Below are 12,688 nucleotides of genomic sequence, written 5' to 3' on the forward strand. Positions count from 1 at the left end.
CAGGCCTGGGCGTCGCTCCTACCCCCGAGACATTGGCCATAAAACTGACACACGTTTGTGATGTGCTTTCACTTACATCGCACCTGTGAACCTCCCATCACCCTGCGAGTTAGGAGGCCGTTTCACAGATGAGAAAACCGAGGCTCAGAGAAGAGCCCTGTTCAAACCCACACGGCTCCTATGGAATAGAAGACTTATTTTATTTTCTCCATTCACTTTGTTCCTCAGTGGAGCCAGGTTCTCACACGGAGGCAGCCCCAATCTGGATGGGTGGGATGTTATATGGACCACCTAAGGAACAGAATATAATTTAGATTTGCGAGAGTGTGTCCAGCCTCTTCTTTCAGAGTCCAGGCCTCCCTTTCCAGTCCCTTGAACGTCCAGAGTCGTCTTCTGGCCTCACCGCCAGTATCCCAGGGCAGGGTTTTTTTCTGCCAGCCTCTGTCCCCTGACACACATTAACTGGCCTGATAGTCACAGGCTCTGCAACCTCCCCTCACAGCTGTCCCTGAAGAGGTGCTGGCACAAGAAGATCCAATGATTTGGGACACAGTAACCTCCATTTTTCTCCTCTCTGCCTCCTACAAAGGCCTCTGTCCCAGAAATGAGACATCCCCAGAGAAAACCGGTTTCTGCTGACCTGTGGCTGGTAGGGTGGATCTCGTCTCCTCTCACAGATTTGATCCCCTTGTTCTCTCTCCTGCTCCCTGCTTCTTCCCTCATGTTGTCAGGGCCTTAAGATGTCCCTCCCTGGAGAGGGAGGGTCCAGAAGTTGTGACCTCCCCTGCCTGGTGGCAACTATAATGCCACAGCTATGGTCAAGTGAGAAAAGAAACTGAACCAGACACATTGTTGGAGCAACCCTCAGAAACCAGGAATCCAGCGTTCCCAGTCTTCACTGTCTTGGATCCTACCCCAACTGATCTTACTCATCCCAGAATCCTGCTCCTGGCGAGTTTTTAATTCTTTCTGCAATTTCACGTCCCATTGAGACACCAGGCATCAAGGCCCCCTCTGGAACCCATCTCCGCTCTAGAACCCAGGCACTCTAGATAACTTCCCACGTGGATTATTTCAAGATGAGGTGAAGGAAATTACCCCCCACCTCCTGCATACAGGTGATGCTTCTCTTCGGAATCTTAACTGGTAAGTGAATTGTAAATTGGAGAGGACACGAAGGACACAAGTCTGAAGGAGACAAGGGTTCCTGTCCCATTGTTTGCTTCTTCTCATTTTTTCAGCGAAAGCAAAATGCAAGCAAAGGTGAACTTTTTCACCCCTTTCTGCAAGTCAGTACTAACCATGATTCTGGACCCCCTCTCTTCACTTTGCAACAAACCCATCTTCATCCTCTCCTTCCAATGCTCCGCTGTAAGCATGAACGCAAACAGCTGCATTGCGTTTCGTGGGCTTAATGGCTGTTCGACAAATCCTTTGTATCTAACTTGAAAATTCTAATTTCAGCATCATCCTTAAATCCTTACTACAGCTAGGCTCCAAGTCTAAAGCCAAGCCAAATGAATATATCACTTACAGAAATACTGCCTAAATTAAGATCCTCAGCCGGCTTTCATAATCTCCGGATAGAGACAAGCAGGTATCCTGGGATGAAGGAACTATGTATGGGTTTTATATCAGGCTGGAGACCTGGAGAGTTCAATCCGCATTCATGTCTTCCTAGCCACTTTACCTGATTCCTCTTCTTACTGCCTTCACTGTTTCCTCCACGTTTCAAGTTTGTCTGCCTAACGACTACAACCCAATGTCAGGCAGATTTATAAAGCCCCTTCACTTCCACTGTAGGATGTCATAAAAAGAAAGTGAGGAAGTTGTTTAATTAGAACAGAAACTAACCCTAAACTGAATAGACTGCTTTGTGGTGTTTTCTCTTATGTCTGTTGCCGGGGTTCTCTCGCGTGCGGAATTGATAGATTTTTGGTCTTGCTGACCTAGAGGATGAAGCTGCAAACCCCCGCAGCACGTGTCGCAGTTCTTAAAAATTGTTCTCCAAAATTTGTTCCACTACAGACGTTTGCATGCGTCCGGGTTTTTTCCTGTTGGTAGGTTCGTGGTCTCGCTGACAGAAGCAAGGCTGCAAACCTGCATGGTGAGCGTTAGCGAAAAAACAGCGTATCTGGAGTTTTATCATTCTCCCCAGTGGATTCGTGGCCTTGCGCTGACAGCAGCAAAGCTGCAGACCCACGTGGTAAGTGTTAATGGCCTATAAAAACAGCGTATCTGGAGTTTTTCATTCTCCCCAGTGGATTCGTGGCCTCAGTCAAGCTTTAGGAGCGACGCTACAGACCGCTAAACAGCGAATATTACAGCTCTTAAAGTCAGCATACACCCAGAGAGTGACCAACAATACTACACACAACGAAAAAACAAAACGCCCACAGCACACAAAATGACGGAACGTATTGCTACTGGTTAGCGCCGGCAGCCTGCTTTTATTCCCTTATCTGGCCCCACCCACATCCTACTGATTGGTCCATTTTACAGAGAGTTGATTGGTCCACTTTACAGAGAGCTGACTGGTCCGTTTTGACAGAGTGCTGATTGGTGTATTTACAAACCCTGAGCTAGACGCAGAGTGCTGATTGGTGCGTTTACGATCCCTTAGCTAGACATAAAAGTTCCCCCAAGTCCCCACCAGACTCAGCAACCTAGCTGGCCTCATTTAGTAGGTACCGCAGAGTGCTCGGGGCAAGAGCTGCCGGCTTAATCCCGCGCCGTGCACTTGCGTTTCTCAGGTCCTGGATGGTTGGCCGGACCTAGCGCCGTGGAGCAGGGGGCGGCGCTCATCGGGGAGGCTCGGGCCGCGCAGGAGCCCACCGCAGGGACGGGTGGGGGGGTTCGGGGACGGTGGGCTGCAGGTCCCGAGCCCTACCCCGCGGGGAGGCAGCTGAGGCTCGGCGAGAACTCCAGCGCAGCGCCAGTGGGCCGGCACTGCTGGGAGACCCGGCGCATCCTCTGTAGCTGCTGACCGGGGTGGTGAGCCGCTCACTGCCCTGGGCCGGCAGGGCTGACCGGCCACTCTGAGTGCCTGTCCAGCCGTTACCCGCGCCCGCCGGAACTCGCGCTGGCCTAGAAGCGCGCCGCGCGCAGCCCCGGTGCCAGCCCGCGCCTGTCCTTCCATGCTTCCCCGCAAGCAGAGGGAGGCAGCTCCAGTCTCGGCCAGCCCAGAGAGGGGCTGTGGCGAGTTGAAGGGCTCCTCGAGCGCCGCCAGAGTGGACGCTGAGGCTGAGGAGGCGCCGAGAGGAAGGGCTGTGAGCACGTTGCCACCTCTCACACTCTGCTCTATCCCAGGCACTGTTCTGGAGACTGCCTTGCACATCCTGTTCTTTTCCTCCTCCCTGCGTCTCTGTGAGCTTGTTCATTTTAAAAGGCCCAAATTATTACTACAAGAGGCAACTTCCAGACTCATACGGCTACCTTGGCTCTGAAAACCAGTCCTTTATTTTCAGATTTTTTTCAATAATATCTTCACTTGGATGTCATGTCATATTGAACATGACATTCATGTGTTCATCTGGCAAACATTTTTGAGCATCTACTCTGCTAGTTTTGAAGATACATTAGTGAACAAAGCAGCAACAGCCCCTGCTTTCAAGACGCTCAAAGTTCACTAGGAAAGGCAGAGATCACACAAGGCATATAATAAAAGAGAGGCACAGGTGTGCAAAATGCTGTCAGTCCCCTCCTCGTCTTCCCACCATGAAGTCTAAAAAGCTGCCGTCATCAGCATCCATTCTCCCCCACTAACATCGGAGTGTTGGTGCACCGTGGCTCTGGCTCCCACATCCCACCCCTCCTGCCTTCTTCATGGGCTTTTTCCCCTTCCAGTTTTTACTTCTTCCTCTACAGGGTCCTTCCCATCACCAGCCAAATAAGCCCTAAGCGGTATGCACAGGAAGCACCCAGAGGAGAGTATTTTTAAAAAGTAGATTCCAAAAGGCCTGGCACCGTGGCTCACGCCTATGATCCTAGCACTTTGGGAGGCATAGGTGGGTGGATCACGAGGTCAGGAGTTTGAGACCAGCCTGGACAACATAGCGAAACCCTGTATCTACTAAAAATACAAAAATTAACCAGGCGTGGTGGAGCACACCTGTAATCCCAGCTACTCGGGAGGCTAAGGCAGGAGAATCACTTGAACCTGGGAGGCAGAGGTTGCAGTGAGCTGAGATCGTGCCACTGCACCCCAGCCTGATTGACAGAGTGAGACACTGTCTCAAAAAGATAAATAGATAAATAAAATGGAGAGGTCCATTGGATGCAGTGGTTCAGGCCTGTAATCCCAGCACTTTTGGAACACAAGGTGAGAGGATTGCCCAAAGCTAGGAGTCAGAGACCTGCCTGGGCAACATCACTGGACACTGTCTCTATAAAAAAATAAAAAAAATTACCAAGTTCCTCAGGCACTCCTGATGTGGTCCAGGGACACACTTTGGAAAGCTCTGCTCTGCTGGCGGCCATCTTAACAGACCTCCACCCACATCTTTTCAGCCCTGCCCCCATAAGCTCCCCTTCATCACCAAGCCTCTTGAAATAATCCCCTACAAACACTATCTTCATGTCCTTATCACATACTCTCTGTGTGTATGTATTTTTTCTGCAAGTTTTACCAGAGCAATCCATGTATAGAGTCCAATAGTTCCATAGACTTATTGCAAAAACTAGCAAGGATGCACGCTCCCCCTTTTCATGTCTGATTCCTGTTCTTCAGAGGAAACGACTTTTAAGTTTTAGCTTTTTATCCTGGTATTTGCATGTACAGAATGTACAGATTTAAACATCGTGTCCATATTGTATTGCAATTCATAGATTTTTTTAAATGAGACCTTAAATTGCATCTTTTATTGAGCTAAAGAATATTGTAAGGCTCAAAATAGCTTCCTGTCCCAATTTCACCTCTGAAAGGACTTACTAATTTAAATATATCTACTATGAACTGAACAGTGTCCCCACTAAATACGTTTAAGTCTTTTTTCTACTTTTTTTTTTGAGACAGGGGCTTGCTCTGTCATCTAAGCTGGAGTGTAGTGGCGCAATCATAGCTCACTGCAGCCTTGATCTCCCAGGCTCAAGCGATCCTCTCATCTCAGCACTCACCCCTCCCAGAGGTTGCCACCATGTCCAGCTAATTTTTTTTTTGTTTTAAATTTTAGTAGAGACCATGTCTCACTATGTTGCCCAGGCTGGTCTTGAACCCCTGAGACCAAGTGATCCTCCTGCCTTGGCTTCCCAAAGTGCTGGGATTATAGGCATGAGCCACAGTGCCCAGCTCGTATGTTGAAATCTTAATCATCAATGTGACTGTATCTGAAGATAGGGTCTTTAGGAAGTAATTAAAGTTAATGGGGTCAAAAGAGTGGTGCCCTAATTCAATGGAACTGTGGTCTTATCAAAGGAGAAAGAGAGTTCTTTCTGTCTTCACTATGTGAGGACACAGCAAGAAGGCAGTCATCTGCAACCCAGAAAGGAGCCCTGACAAGGAACCGAGTTGTCCAGTACCTTAATCTTGGACTTTACAGCCTCCAGAACTGTGAGAAAACAAATTACCATTGTTTAAGACACACAGTCTGTGGTATTTGCTATAGCAGTCCAAGCTGACTAAGACAGTATCCAAGATCATGGAGGGATACATTTTCTTTTCAAAACAAAACTAAATTTTTTTTTTAATTCTAATTTTTAAAAATCAGTAAACTTAATTTTAGCAGTAATCATAAAATAAAATGCAAAGGAAATTTTGTAAGTTACATGACCCAAGAGAAAAGAATGTCCATACCTATTGTTTCATTTGTTTAAAACATAATTTATCTAGAATTTGGCTCATAAGTTTTAAAATAAACTGTTTGAAAACTTGACAGTGCATTTACTGTTAACTCCTGCTTATGTTTTAGGAAAGCTCGTATGGAAAGAAAAAAAATGTTTTCCAGGTAGCAGACACAGATAGGTTATTTGGAGAACTGATAACTAAAAATTAGAGTCTTTTTTTTTTTTTTTTTGAGACTGAGTCTTGTTCTGTTGCCCAGGCTGGAGTGCAGTGGCGTGATCTTGGCTCACTGTAACCTCTGCCTCCTGGGTTCAGGCAATTCTTCTGCCTCAGCCTCCCGAGTAGCTGGGATTACAGGCACGCACCACCACGCCTGGCTAATTTTTTGTATTTTTAGTAGAGACGGGTTTCACCATGTTGGTCAGGCTGGTCTTGAACTTCTGACCTCAGGTGATCCACCCACTTCAGCCTTCCAAAGTGCTGGGATTACAGACATGAGCCACCATGCCCAACCTTAGAGTCTTTATTAGCATTCAAAACCATGGATGCAATGAAGTGTGGAGTACTCTTAAACAAGCTCCACGTCCATGAAATGCCATGTCAGATTTTTCCTTTCCTTTTTGCACAGCAAAATACTTGCACAATCCCAAATATTTGTTTTCCTGAGCAACAGCCACAAAGTTGATGCCACTAGACTTGGCCAGGGTAGCTGCTGATTTTCCCTTCTTCCTCCTCCTCTTCTCCTCCTCCTTTTTCTTCTGATTCTTCTTCCTCTTCCTCTTCTCTCTCCCTCCTCTGCTTTCTCCTTCTCCTTCTTCTTATTTTCTTAATCATGATAAAATACACACAACATACAATACACCATTTTAACCATTTATAAGAGTAAAGTTTAGTATCATTACATTCATGTGGTTGTACAATCATCCCTGGTGATTTCTTCCTGATTCTGTGTCCCAGAACTACTGAACTCACGCTGAGTGTAGCGTAATCATTGCTCATGTACTTGAAAAGTGGAGAGTTGCTGACCTCTGATGCGTAGCTTGGTCTTGCTGGGCAAACCCTTCTGGAAGCTGTTCTAGAACAGCTCAGCCGCCACTTCCATGGACTCCCGCTGTGCTGGAGCTCTCCTGACACAGCTTTCCCAGCCACACAGTCACTGCTATGTAGAGGAGCTAATACTTGAGCAGCTATTTTCTTACAGTTGGGTAACTGTTTCCTTATAAATATTTTTATTTCTAAATAGAGAGTGCTGTCCCATCAATCTTGCATCCTTATACTAGAACTCCTGAGGCTTTTCCTAACAATTCAGCCGCGTGTTGAGGCATTCCACATTTTAAATGCATTGCTGTTTGTTGGTATAATTGTACAGCCTTTTCTGGGTCTACATTTTCTCTGAGCTTTCCAGCTTGCTCCAGTGCCTCTGAGGTTGCTGTGTCAGGGCTGCTGTTTTTTAGATTCATCACAGGATGGTGGTTTCTGTATTTCCTTCAACACTGTGCCAACTAGGTTGGGTGTGGTGGCTCATGCTTGTAATCCCAGCACTTTGGGAGGCTGAGGTGGGCGGATCACCTGAGGTCAGGAGTTCAAGACCAGCCTGGCTAACATGGTGAAACCCCATCTCTACTAAAAATATAAAAATTAGCCTGGCATGGTGACGTGTACCTGTAGCCCCAGCTACTCAGGAGGCTGAGGCAGGAGAATCACTCAAACCCAGGAGGCGGAGGCTGCAGTGAGCCAAGATTGCACCACTGCACTCCAGCCTGGGCAACAAGAGTGAAACTCCATTTCAAAAAAAAAAAACCAGGAAAACATTGTGGCAACTTGCTCGGAAACGCTGCTTTTCCATATTGAGAAGGGCACTGTCACAATACGGCTTCCACTTTAAAAAATCAGTCTGCAGGTATTTCTTTGCTTTAGGCCTCTCATTTCTCTTTTGGTCCTGCACATGGTCCTGCATGGAGGATGGGAGAGACTTTTCCTTTTGGCCCCTGAAAGAGTCCCAGTCAGCTATGCATAGGTTTTTCATTTTGGACATCATCTGTTTACTTATTCATGGTTTGTCTCCCTTATTTGAATATAAGCTCTGTATCCACTTTTCAGTCACTGTGTCCCATGCCTGGCACATCATGTGGTTCATAGAAAGTTCTTAAGGAATATGTTTGAATAAATGATTGAGGAGGCCTGGATGCAGAGAGTGTATATTAGAGAGAAACCAAGACTAATCCCCCAGGTTCTTCTCTAATCCCTTCCCAGTGCTACCACTTGATCTAGTACTTTATACTAGAAAAGTAAGTAAATGAAAGTAAGAAAGACAGGAAGGAAGGAAGGAAGAAAGAAAGGAAGAAGGAAGGAAGGAAAGAAGGTAGGAAGGAAGAGAAAGAAAGAAGGAAAGAAAAAAGAAAGAAAGAAAGAAAGAGAAAGTGAAAGGAAAGAAAAAAAAATCTTCTCAAAGACTTTTCCCCCTAGTATTTCCTTGTGTCTCTTTACAAACTGCTTAACTCATCAACTCATCAACCTTGACCACCTGAAGAGCCTGGACAAAATCTGGCCTCCTGTGAATTTTACACCCCGGAGCCCTGGGATGGTACGTGAGAACCTGCAGGCTCTCCTCAGGCAGGGATCATGTGCTGAACGTCCCAAAGAGTGATGGGGGGCTTGCACCAGAGTGTCTCTGCTCAAGCTGTCCTCCTATGACCTCCTTGTCACTTCCACCCAGACAAGGGGATTCTTCTGATCAGTCCAGATGACCTGGATGAAGTTTTCTTTCTTTCTTTCTTTTTTTTTTTTTGAGATGGAGTTTTGCTCTTGTTGCCCAGGCTGGAGTGCAATGGCGTGATCTCGGCTCACTGCAACCTCTGCCTCCCAGGTTCAAGCGATTCTCCTGCCTCAGCCTCCTAAGTAGCTGGGATTACAGGCATGCACCACCACACTTGGCTAATTTTGTATTTTTAGTAGAGACGGGGTTTCTCCATGTTGGTCAGGCTGGTCTCGAACTCCCAAACTCAGGTGATCTGCCCGCCTCGGCCTCCCAAAGTGTTGGGATTACAGGTGTGAGTCACTGTGCCAGGCCCTGGATGAGGTTTTCAGACAACGCACTTTCCCCTAATCTGATGAGACCCAATTATCCTTAGTGTTATGACACACACAGAGATAATGTGGAGCCTCCTTAACATAGATTAGGTTTCATTTCACCCAGGCAAGTACAGTGCCAAAAAACATTGTGGCAGAAAGGACAAAGTGCCAAGCAGATTGATCAAATGACTCATCCACTACAGAAGCATAGCTGAATCAGCAACCAGGCCCTTAGCTGCCAGAGAAAACTGCAAATGCTGCACCTCTAAAATACATGATTCCAAATAAAAGATAACGACACCAGTAGTTCTGCTGATTTAAAGGAAGCAAGAAAGAGATATGCAGGATGCTCCTAATTAAATATCAAAAATATAAAGGTAGGTGTCATATTTGACTAAAAATTGACATTTTTCAGGAAGGACTATACCCCCAGGGCACACCATAGCCTTTGAGACCATGGTGGAGTCTGTGTCCACAATGGGTTCAACCACAGGCTCTGACAGTACCTCGACCTCTGAGATCATCACCACCTCCACCGTGCACTCTGTGACCTCCATAGGCTCAGAAGCCACCACAACTATTGTTGCAGCCTCTGAGGTTACCACACCCTCCACCACAGCATCTGTGCCACTGTGGCCTCTACTACCAGCTCTGAGAGCAGCACAGCCTCCGGCACAGCCTCTAAGATCGTCACGTCATCTACAATGTCTGTGTCAGCCACAGCCTCCAGCACAGCCTCTGAGATCACCATGAGCTCTGCAACCATCCCAGTCTCCTCCACAGCTTATGAGACCATCAGGCTCTCCACTGCAGTGTCTGAGCCAGTGACAGCTTCTATCCCAGCCCTTGAGACCACCCTGGACTTCACCACGGTCTCTAACACCACCACATCTTCACAGTAACATCTGTGCCCACCACAGCTTCTACCTCAGGCTCTAAGAACAAAACAGCCTGTGAGGCCACCATGTCTGAAACTACCATTGCTGCCATCACAGCCTCTGAGGACACCACAGTCTCCACTCAAACCTCCGTGATAACTGCAGAGTCTGTGCCCCACACAGCCACCAAAACACCTACTGACACCACCACAGCATCTGTGTCCACCACAGTCCCTAAGAACAACACACCATCCGTGATACCATCTACCCCTCCAGAGCTCCCAACACAGCCTGTAACACCATGACCACAGCCTCCAAGACCACCATGACCTCTACAATAACATCTCTGCCCACCACAGTCTTCACCACAGCCTCTAAAATCACTGCAGGCTCTGAGACCCCCACAGCCTCCCCCCACTGCAGACTCTGAGACCGCTACAATCTCCATAAAAGCCTCTGGGACAACTGTAGAGTCTGTGCCCTCTACAGCCACTCCAACACCTGCTGAGACTACCACAGCATCTGTGCCCACCACAACCTCTACCACGGGCTCCGAGAACACCAGACGCTACACAGTATCATCTGTGCCCACCACAGCCTTCGCTACAGCTTCTGAGAGCAGCACAGGCTCTGAGACCACCACAGCCTCCACCTCTGCCACTGAAGCGACTACAGCCATGACCACAGGCTCTGAGACCGCTATGGTCTCCACCAAGCTCCTGTGACAACCACAGTCTGGATTCTCCACAGTCACCATAATGCCTGCTGAGACCACTACAGTGTCTGTGTCCACCACAGCCTCCACCACACTCTATCAGAACACCATAGACTCCGTGACCAAGTCTGTGCCCACCATGGACTCTACCATAGCCTCCAAGAGCACCACTCTCTCCAAGATAACATCTGTGCCTACTGCAGTCTTTATCAAAGCCCCTGAAACCGCCACAGGCTCTGAGATCACTCTGGCTTCCATCACAGCCTCAGGAACCACTGCAGTCTGTGACCACATTGGCCTCTAGCAAAGATTCTGAGATTCCCACAGTCTGAATGATAACCTCTGTGCCTACCATAGCTCCCACCTCAGCCTCTGAAACTACTGAGGCCTTCTCCACAGCCTCTGACATCACCACATCCTCTTTCAAAATATTTGTGTCCACCACATCCTAGCCTCCACTATGGCCTTTGAGGCCATCTCAGCCTCTGAGACCCCCGCTACCTCCACAATAGTGTCTGTGCCCACAACAACCTCCACAATAACCTCTGAGAACACTGCAGGATTTTTGTCCATGATGGGCTATGAGACCACCACAGCCTCCACTACAAGATCTGAGACCACCACAGCCACTGAAACCTCCACGGCTTCCCTCACAGATTCTGAGACCCCTACTGCCTGCATAATAGTATCTGTGCCCACAGCGGCCTCCTCCACAGACTCTGAGACCACCACAGCCTCCACTACAGTATCCACAAGCAACATGGCTGCGAGCACAGCCTCTGAGGTCACTTCAGGGTCTGGAAGCAGCATGGCTTCCACCACAGGCTCTAAGACCACCACGCCATCCATGGCAGTATCTGTGACCTCCACAGCCTTCGCTTTGGCCTCATCGCCCTTCTTGGCCTTTACCACAGCCTCTGGGGCCACTGCAACCTCCACCACTGTCTCTACCACTTTTGTGCCCACCAAGGTCACTGACATTTCTACTCAGACCATCATCAACACAGTTGTGTCAGGTACTAAATATGTGTGTCTTCTCTGATCACACACATTTTAATTCCGATGGCAACTACCAGCTCTTCACCTGTTTCTATCATCTCTGCCCTGTCTCAAGTCAAGCCTGTACACTGTTAGGTATCATTTCCTGGAGGGCTCCTAGAGGCGAGGTTGAGAGTGTGACCCATGAGGAGATGCACTCGAAAAGAATTGCTTGAATTTTCTAATTTATATAAACAGAAATCTGGAGAACAGGCATTAGAATGGATATGAAGGGTGTGGGATAATGGTGGAAGGATCATAGAGTTAGATCAGGCTGAATTTATTGATTTGGTCCCACTAAATAAGGACTCTACATTTAATGTTGTAGCTTGGGGAGTTCAAAAGGGTTCTAATAGTTTATTTGCTTAGTTAGCTAAAATATGGATTAAAAGATGGCCCATTGTGAGCAAGCTGGAAACGCCTGATCTCCCTTGGTTTAATGTAGAGGAAGGGATCCAAAGGCTTAGGAAGATTGGGATGGTGGGGTGGAGTAGTCAGTTTAGACCTACTCATCCCAGCTGGGAGGGTCCAGAAGATATACCCTTGACCATGTTTTGCGAAATAGATTTGTGAGGGCAGCACCTGCATCTCTGAAAAGTCCTGTAATTTCTCTTCTCTGTATGTCAGATCTAACAGTGGGAACCACAGTCAGTCAACTGCAAAATTTAAATACAATGGGAATAATTGGATCCAGAGGTGGCAGGAGCCAAGTAGCAGCACTCAACCATCAAAGGCGAGGTGGGCGTAGGTGACATAATGGACAGCAGAGGTAAAGTGGCAATCAGAATAGTCTGACTCATGTAGAGCTCTGGCATTGGCTAATTAATCATTGTGTTCCTAGAAGTGAAACTGATAGGAAGCCTACTGCATTCCTACTTAATTTATACAAGCAGAGAACTTCTAGGTCAAATGGACCAAAGACTAATTTGAATTCTGAAAACAGAGAATCTCAGCCCCTCAACCGATTTCCAGACTTGAGCCAGTTCACAGACCCAGATCCCCTTGAATGAATAGGAGGCTGGGTCCCCTTGAGGAAGGACCCCACTACATTACCAACAATTTATGCAGTGAATCTTTCTCCCATCCTTCCCCAAGAAGACCTCTGGCCTTTTACCAGGGTAACTGTGTATTGGGGAAAGGGAAATGATTAGACATTTTGAGGACTACTGGACACTGGCTCTGAGCCGATGTTGATTCCAGGAGACC

This window comes from Theropithecus gelada, chromosome 4, assembly GCF_003255815.1.
Source record: "Theropithecus gelada isolate Dixy chromosome 4, Tgel_1.0, whole genome shotgun sequence".
Classification (NCBI taxonomy): Eukaryota; Metazoa; Chordata; class Mammalia; order Primates; family Cercopithecidae; genus Theropithecus; species Theropithecus gelada.